Source organism: Terrapene carolina, unplaced genomic scaffold (assembly GCF_002925995.2).
Source record: "Terrapene carolina triunguis isolate 2854851 unplaced genomic scaffold, T_m_triunguis-2.0 Scaffold69, whole genome shotgun sequence".
Classification (NCBI taxonomy): domain Eukaryota; kingdom Metazoa; phylum Chordata; order Testudines; family Emydidae; genus Terrapene; species Terrapene triunguis.
Genome location: NW_020664420.1, coordinates 67370085 through 67379313, shown reverse-complemented (window position 1 = coordinate 67379313; position 9229 = coordinate 67370085).

The window sequence follows — 9229 nt, the reverse complement described above, 5'->3', positions numbered from 1 at the left end:
ATTAGGTTTCTTTTAGAACATGTCAGCAGGGTCTAATGGGGCAGTTACAGCACCACACTTTACAGGGCTTTATAATCCCTCTGATGCCCACTGTGTAGACAAGCCCTAAATTAAACTTTCTAATTTTTACAAAACATACTGTTAACATTCTTGGGGAAATAAGGGTAGATATGAAAGCAACAAGTAATCCTATGCTCTAATAAATAGGTACACATGATGGCTTTTATATTCACAACTCTGTAAGACTGTGTTATCCACAATGTATACAGCCTCAAGACACTTCCGGTAATGAAAATGTCTATAATACTTAACAGTTATATAATCACAGGAAATAAATAGCTTGTAAAGTCTCTTTTGTCCCCCTCTTGAGGAGGGAAGGACAGTTTCATATGCCGTATTCTGTATATTCGAGAGTGAAAAGTGATGGTTATGACAGATATATCAAGGAGACCCTGAGTCTGTGAAATGTAACCCCTTTCACCTGTGACCATGACAGAGAAATCAGAGTTTGAATTATGTGCTTTATTTAAGTTAATTTAGTGCTGGGTTCCAGATTGACAGCCTTGGGAACCAAAGTACTCTGTTTAAATATAGAAGAAATACAATGCCAGATCTTCTTCACAGTGCTCTCAATCCTATGGAAATGCATCCTAATGATAAAATGGTATTTAATTCTCCTTACCCATAAACTACTTAGTTGCTTCTGGATGGATGCTGATGATGCTGGTGAGTTTGGTCATGTCCAACTGGGAAAGAATTGAATACACAAGTGCATTATGAACAGGCCCTCCCAGCTGCCACGAGGTGATAACTTTTAATTACTGCTAATCTGGACTGAATTCAAACCAAAGATTTAAGGAAAAATTCTCTCTGGCCCTTACACTAGTGTGCGGAATGGATGGAGGGCATAAGAAGACTCGCTCAACCCCTGATGTGGGCCACTTAAGGGCCAGATAGAATTCCAGTCCCTAATCCCCTGTGGCACAGGGCTCTTAAGAGGGCAAGGAGGAGACAAGGCTATGGTTCCTCTTTATACACCCGCCTGCAGTGCTGGCTGGCTAGGCAAGGGGTATTAAGCCGTATCCTGCAGAACTAGTACACTAGCAGGAACATAGAGATTGTGAGTCCAGAAGCTCCAGGAGTCAGACATCAATCATGAAGCACTATGCCTCCCAGTGCTCCCCAGGGCAGTGCAGCTCTACACCGCACCCTCCTATTGGCTGTGTCCAGTTGAACCCATACATATTAACAGCTTATTATTCTATTACAATTCCCATCACCATTTATTCTCGTCTCCTATCCCAGAGCAGGACCTAAACCTCAACACCATTTATTTTTCTGTCTACTCACTGCATCTCACTTTTCCTGTACATTCATTATCAGACACAGTTCATTCTAGAACTAATTATAAAACTCCCACTGAAGACCACTATGACATTTGTATTATTTCTCTATCTTTAGTTCCCATACAGGAATTAAATGACTTTTAATGAGCATATTACACTAATTGTTCAGTTCCTTCCTGAATATTTGAAAGCCGACTTTTCCTCCTTTTTCCAGTCAATGAGCTAAAAAAAGACAGGAAAACATTTGAAATTGATTTATAGATAATGTGGGAAATGACAAGTTAATTTGTGGACATTTTTCAAACTGTCTATACTTTGAAATATATTTGTGACGTAAATGGAGCTGAACTTCAAATAGAGATAATGTTTGCAGTTTTCAGCAGTGAAATAGAAATTTTTTACTGAATTACAATTTGTGTTTAAGTTCATAAGAACATATGCATGTTTCTGTTAAAAAAAAAAAGTTTAAAAATCCATATTTCCTGAATATACCTAGGCCTAAGCAGGCCTAAATTAAAGCAAAGCTGAAGTAAACCCAGTTTAAACTGAAATAAAACTGTCCTCATATCCTTTGGTACTGATTTAACTGCATTGGTTTAAAAAAAATATTAAGCTAAATTGGCCTGTGTAAAGTTAAAGCTTCTCACCAGTCCCTTAACTTTGTTTATTTCCTCAGCATAGAAAGAAACATGATATGGGATAGAAATGGAGTAGACCACTGTGACAGTGACCACAATGGCAGAGGGTTACCCTGGTTCTTCACTCCACCATTCATAGTGACCAATAAAGTGTCCTGCCTTACATCTTTCTCCTAAAGATAACTCTAGTGATCTCTTAAGAAGCTACTGAAGTTCTCTTACTGCGTAGTGTAGGGTGACCAGATGTCCCGATTTTATAGGGACAGTCCCGATTTTTGGGTCTTTTTCTTATATAGGCTCCTAATACCCCCTACCCCCGTCCAGATTTTTCACACTTGCTGTCTGGTCACCCTAGCATAGTGCCAACACACACACGGAACCTAATATTTACCAAACACTATGCCATAGCTGCTGGCTCTTTTGACAAGGTATTTATGTGCCAATTCATTCCAGTATCAAATAACTAGCTATACAGTACAAAAATTGTGTTATCAACTATACTGTGTAACAAAAAGACAGCAAAGCACACTGGCTTGAGAGTCCTCCATTCTGGTTTGTCATAGTGGCTGCCAAACACACACATGCACACTTTTTTCCTCTTTCAAGTCTGGGATCCAGAGTTACTATTGCAATTATCATGACAAATCAAGATAAACAAATGCACATTAAAATTATAGTGTGCTGTAGTTAGTTATTCCTGGGTTACACAAGGCAACATAATTGGTAGTCCCCGCTGCAAAAATATACTGTACTTGAAAACAAAAATGAGGTAGCCAGTACACCATGTCCAAAAAAATATTGTTCAGCTTTCCACATGCTAATTTACTCAGGAAGGAGGCTAGGTAGGTTAAATGCTTTAGCAGTTCTTATTTCAAAAAGTCAGTCCTGCACTAGAAAGGCAATAAACACTTGTGTGGGAAATGTTGTCCTTGAGCTGCTGCGCCTACATTCATCTACATCAAGAGCAATTTGAGGTGAAATTTAAAGTATTCATAATAAATCCACTTAACAAAAAGCAAACTATGGCATCTAAGGGCTGGTCTACACCCAGCCGCTAGTTCGGCGGCTGGGGATCGAAGTTCCGGGTTCGACTTATCGCGTCTGGTCTGGACGCGATAAGTCGAACCAGGAAGTGCTCGCCGTCGACTGCGGTACTCCAGCTCAGCGAGAGGAGTACCGCGGAGTCGACGGGGAGCCTGCCTGCCGCGTGTGGACCGCGTCTGAACCGCGGTAAGTTCGAACTAAGGTATGTCGAATTCAGCTACGTTATTAACGTAGCTGAATTTGCGTACCTTAGTTCGAATTGGGGGGTTAGTGTGGACCAGGCCTGAGTCTGTTTCTTCCTCAGGCAAGCATAACTGAGGAACACGATATAACATATCACATATATCAGCAGATTTTTCCTTTTCTTGTAGCAGATTTCTCTTCCTTATGGAACTTGCCAGCTTTTCTGAAGGTGAGTTTTGGAATCAGGAGAACAAGGTAAAATGGGTGGTGCTGAGGCCAGAATGTTCTCAAAACAAAACTTCTCTGTAATGACCCTAAATTTGATAACTTACAAGAGACAGGTGGCTAGAACGTACACAATGCCTAAAGTATATGTAAAGGAAATTTCCTTTCTCCCTCATGCTGAAAGGATTGCCACAACTGGAGCCCCTGAGCTCTCCTGACATAAGGACTGCTCTCCATTAGCCACTCCAAAAAAAGCAGCATAATGGCGCCACCCATCTCTCTCCTTTAAAACAGGAAGCACACTGCTATGTGGCCATGGAGGGCAGTTGAATCCCAAGTAGATATAGGATGATGCACACTCTTCTTTGTATGCCCTACCTGGGACATCTGACAGGAACTGTGCCTCCCTGGTATGTCTACACTGCAATGTAAGCCTGGGCTCAGACCCAGGCTTGAGGCCAAACCCTATGGGGGTAGAGTATTCGAGGTCAAGTCAAGACAGGACCCAGGTTCAAGCCCTATTGGTTTGCAGAATAGATGCAGCCCCCCAGACTTGGGTCCTGGGAATCTGCCAACAGTATCTCACAATCCAAATGGGCCAACTTTCTTTGTCCTCTCTATGCCATGAATTCTCAGTCGACTCCACAGAAACGGAAGCAAGCCCCTTTGTTGTAGTGCAGTGGCTTGGCAAGTCAGCATTTAACCTTTCCATTGTTTTCTGACTGCTGAGTTGCAAACACACCTTTACAGAACCATCTGTGTTTGCAATGGAGACCAATCAGAAGTAGTCCTTTACAGAGCACACTGCTTCATTGTTGCAAGAGCACATCCAGATGTTTGTAAATCTCTAGTGTAAGGCCAGCAAAACAATGGATTTTAGTAAGAACACACCGAATGACCACCGGCATACAGCGATACAGGCAAACAGCAAAGAAGATGACAGCATTGCAAATTTACTGGACTGGTGACAGTGCAGGGTGCAGATTAAAGAGTTCAAAACAGGGTAATGTAAAACCAGGGACCAGAACTGCACTTCAGGCAACTCACCGACATCATGCCCATTTTATGAGGCATTTGACTGTGTGCTGGGTACTGTACCAAGCACAGAGCCAAAGGTGGTGCACGATGACCTGGTCAGCTAGGATGGTAACCTGCTGGCCACAGAATCCAGCAAGGGGACTGATGAGAGCCAGTAGCAGTGAAGTTACTGTTGCAGAAGCAGCAGCTGCAGAAGCAGCACATCCTGGGGCCATATTTGGGGGAGCTGTTTGATGCCCCCCCCCCGTCCCATCAGCCCAAGGAACAGCCTCCAGCAGACACAGATGGGACAGAAGCCTTCCTGGAGCCTGCTAACTTTCTGGGTCCATTTTAATGTTTATTAATATAGGAATGGGAGGGATTTCCATTCTATGAACCAATGCAAAGTTATTACAAGCCCCAGCTATTAGCACTAATGGCAGATGGTAGGTCAGCTCCTTGGCATCTTCCTACCTGTCCTCCCTCCCCCTCCCCACAATGTGAAGTTCAAAATGGCAACTGGAAAAGGCAAAGAGTAAAAACACCTTGAAAGAGAACTTTGACTTGAAAGGTGCAGATTTTTGCTAGAGCATAACCACCCTTACATTGCCATGTCTGTAAATACACTGCTCTGTAACCATGAGGGGAGGAAAGAAGGAAACATGTTTTATTGACAAATCTAGTCCATTTCAGTTAGAGGTAATCCATGCAGTCCATAGGTAACAAAATCATTGGTCCCAAATACAACTGGGGTTTGAAATTTTGTCCAGAAATGTGCCAGGTGTCTGGAGGAGGAGGAAGGCTGTAGAGTTCTGCATGCAGTCATAACAGCCTAAGCCATGTGGAAGCTAACACATCAACCTGTTGATTCCCTCATGAATTCTGATCCAATCCAGGTGCTGACAGCAGCAAACTTCTCCTGTAGCAGGAACTCTCAGTGAAGGACATATTTTCCAGGGCTACGTTGGTAGCCCACTCCACTTGTAGATGTGCTGTTCATTCACCACACATTTGAATATTTTGGTTGCATACACTTCTAGTTTCCTACCTGCAGCTTGGAATGACATCTCCCTTTGCCAACTGGGCACCACAATGACTGATATCCTCCAAAATATGGAAGGCCTAAAATGATAGAGAAACCTTTGTGCAGCATGGCCGCTGACATCCCCCCAAAACCCAAGTTGCTGTGCAATTTTTAGAAAAACAGAAACAACTGTGTTTTTTTTAAACTTACCATTGTCTCTTTCACTGTGATTAACCTGGCTGTGAGTAGGGTGGGCTGAAGCCTTCCTCTCACAATATACTGAAGTCCAGTCTGGAAAACTATCATTTTATGTCCAGAAGGATTTTTTTCTGTACTCCTGCAGTGAGCTATTTGAGACAATGACCCTCGTGTCTTGTCCTGTTCCAGGCCCTTGACCTCTACAGCCGGCAGTACCTCCACAGCTCACCCACACTGCAGCAAAATCGTGGGTCAACGTACCTGCATGGACTGTACCAAGAGGAAGCATTTCCTTGATGAACTTATGGTTGAGGTTTTGGATAGGACCAACAAGCAAGTCCAGTAACAAAAACAGGGATTTATGGCTAGAGGAAAGGCATGGTGAGAGGCAAGAGGAAAGGTTCAGGTTGGCTGCACAGGTTGAGGACAGGGTTGCAGTGCAGGAGCAGGCACTTCCTTCACAGCTCCTGGAACAGGAATGGTGGCTAAGGGCAGATGACAGAACTCAGCAGAAAGAACTGTTTGAACAGCTGCTATCACTAATAGCCACAACACTACCAGCTCCTGCCACACCGCATCACTGCCTGAGTCCCCTCCACAGTACCCTGTGCTGCAATCCAGGAATTGCTTGGACAACTCCATGGCTGGGTGGCCCATGTGATCAGGCCCGATCAGTAGCTGGGCATGGCAACTCTGCCCCATACAGTCATTCATATTAATCCCCTCTCCCACAGGCAGCTCCATCCTCCTCCCCTGGTGCCAAGTGCGAGGCAAATGTGGAAGGAAGTTAAAGGAGACCGGGGGTATATGCAACAGCAGGAGATTTCGGTCTTGTACATGGTTTCACTGTTTGCACTTGTTCATGCACTTTTTTTTTTTTATTATTATTTAAGATTTTGTTGTGGTACTTGCAGCAGGCCTGTATGGCAATGGGTTAATGTTGTCCTTTTCTAATATATATTTATAAATAAAGCTTTTTATTTTATGAAGAAAGTTAATTGGTATCACTTCATCGCATCATGCAATGAGTAGTTAAAGGGAAACACATGATCAGGGACAACTGGGCATTTGTAAGCAAACACTATTTCTCAATAAAGTTAGCTACATCCATCCAGACCTCAATCACTTCCTTACATTACTCCATACTGTAAATCAACCCCTCCGCCCCATCTGTTACGTGGTCAGAACATGCATAAGTATATTGCATGGCAATCAACCCCACACACCTCCCCAAGCATTGAAATCCCTCACAAGGAAGCAATCTCTTTCCCCAGCCCGAAGCACATTCATAAAGTTGTTATTCCCCCTCTTGCATTGGCCCACACAAGTCCACAATGTGGCCTCCTTCATATTGCTGGCAGCGTACACACCAAAATGATAGCTCAGAGGGATGTGTTTGTGGGCTGCTCAGACTTCCTGTAACGTGCAGGGGTGGACAGTTTTCCCATAGTCAAAGGTCCAGAGAAGCCACATTTCAGGAAGGAGCCAGGAAGTCTGGGATGTAGTTGGTTGGACGCCAGAACTCCAAGTTCAAGCCCGGTTAGAAAATTCTTACCCTAGGATTGACAATCTGGGCAGTCACTCAAGCTCTCTAATCCAGGGTCCACTCACTTGAGTTCCACTAACCAGGGGCTCCCACTGCAGTTTAGACCACCCCTTGAGGCTCTGCCTCGCCCCTGTCCCCAAATGTAGGATTATGGCTATGAGTCACAACAGAACCCAATACCACTATCGGACAGAATTTTCTAAAGCACTTAAGGGTGCACAGCTCCCAATAAGAGTCAATCAGAGCCACACACCTAAAATTGGGTGCTTTTGAAAAATCTTATAATGTACTGGACCATTATTTTATGATACTGTCCAGTATTTGGATTTGTTCGTTTTAATGAGAGAGGCTCCTACACTGAGGGATTACTTATAAAGATCCAAAAGCATACCCATTCTTAAAGACACAAAATGCTTAGTTTGGAAATCCTGGTAGATGGCTGCCTATTATATGAGCAGCAAAACGTCGACTAAATAACAACATTTAAATATCACAGGTTGGTGTTTCAGGATTTGGCTATGGTTGGATTCTTTAAGTATGTATAACTGCCAAATAGGAGCACCTGACATTCTGTTAATGGTCTAAAATAAAAGTTTCAGCTCCTTCAGTTCCTCTCAGCATACCAGGCTCTCTTACTTGTGTCACAGTCTGCAGAAGGTTGGCCATCTCAACATGGGAAATTGTGGACATGGATGGCTTCAAAAACCACGATAACCAGAAGATGCTGTGTTGCAAAACACTACCGGAACCCAGTAAGTGGATGTGGTCAGAGTGGTAAACACACACTATGTAAGCAACGTAGCCCATCACATGTAAATATCTATCTTTGCCTTTGTTAATGAGATCTTCACAACCAAATAGCATTGGAATATTATCTTACACGTGCAAGCATGTGCACGCGCGCACACACACAATAAGTAAATGCCAAAAACGTACATCATCAGTCAATAAGGGAAAAACCTGCCCACCCTTCCCCACAGGAGGATGCCACATAGAGCTCATTTGCTATATACAGCAGTGAGTTGTATGGAATTGAAAGGACCCATTTTACATGGGGTGAAATGTTTATGGTTGTTTAACTCAGGAAGTCAGAGAGGCACCAATGACTGTTAGGCTGATCTGCAGCAGCTAGAGAAGAAATCAACAAGATTTGTCAATGAATATAATTTGTACATGCCCCCCATGACAACTTCTACAAGCCATCTAGTTAAAATATGATTAACAAATCTGCCCACTGTCTTTGGGCTCTTTCTGCATCACAAAACAAGCCAGCATGATAAAATCCCAGCTAGTGTTTCACATAAAACAAGACTGCCACATAATTGCTACACAACGAAGATGTAACTACACTGCAGATTTTATGAACTGTACTGCTGTGTGCTTACTCGACAGCATCAGTGCTGCCACTGTTTTAAATTATGCAACAGCACATTCAGTCCTAATAAACTCAGAAATGCTAGGGACCCCATGTGTAATTACTATATGTCATATATCATACTTTGCCCTATAAAATACAATATAGGTACATAATAGGTAATTTTCAGATTAAACATTCCAAATGCTGTACTTACCACACTTCTATTCTTCTGCTGCATGTCTTTGAAGAGATTTTACCTTTCAAATTATTCCCGCAAATCTAATTTTGATGTATTGTATTAAAAACTCATTATGTATCCACTCTTGCTTTATGTCTGGACTTATACTGCACATAAGAATCTTCAGTATATACTTTAAAAGATGAAGGATTCTAGATCCAGTTGACATATACAAACCATGAAAGGAAAATATTATCAAAGTAAAACTATGCCTCCTGTAATGTAACCTACTTTAAGATAAAATCCAAAAGAAATGTAGTCAGAGTAATGATTTGAAGCATGATTACAACATTTCTACTTCAATTACATGTTCAGTTATTCAGACTGTTTCTTTATGGAGTAACTAAAAAAGGAGCTATAATTAGAACATGCAAAAATAAGAGTTTTGTAGAGCTCCAAAGGAACCATATAAT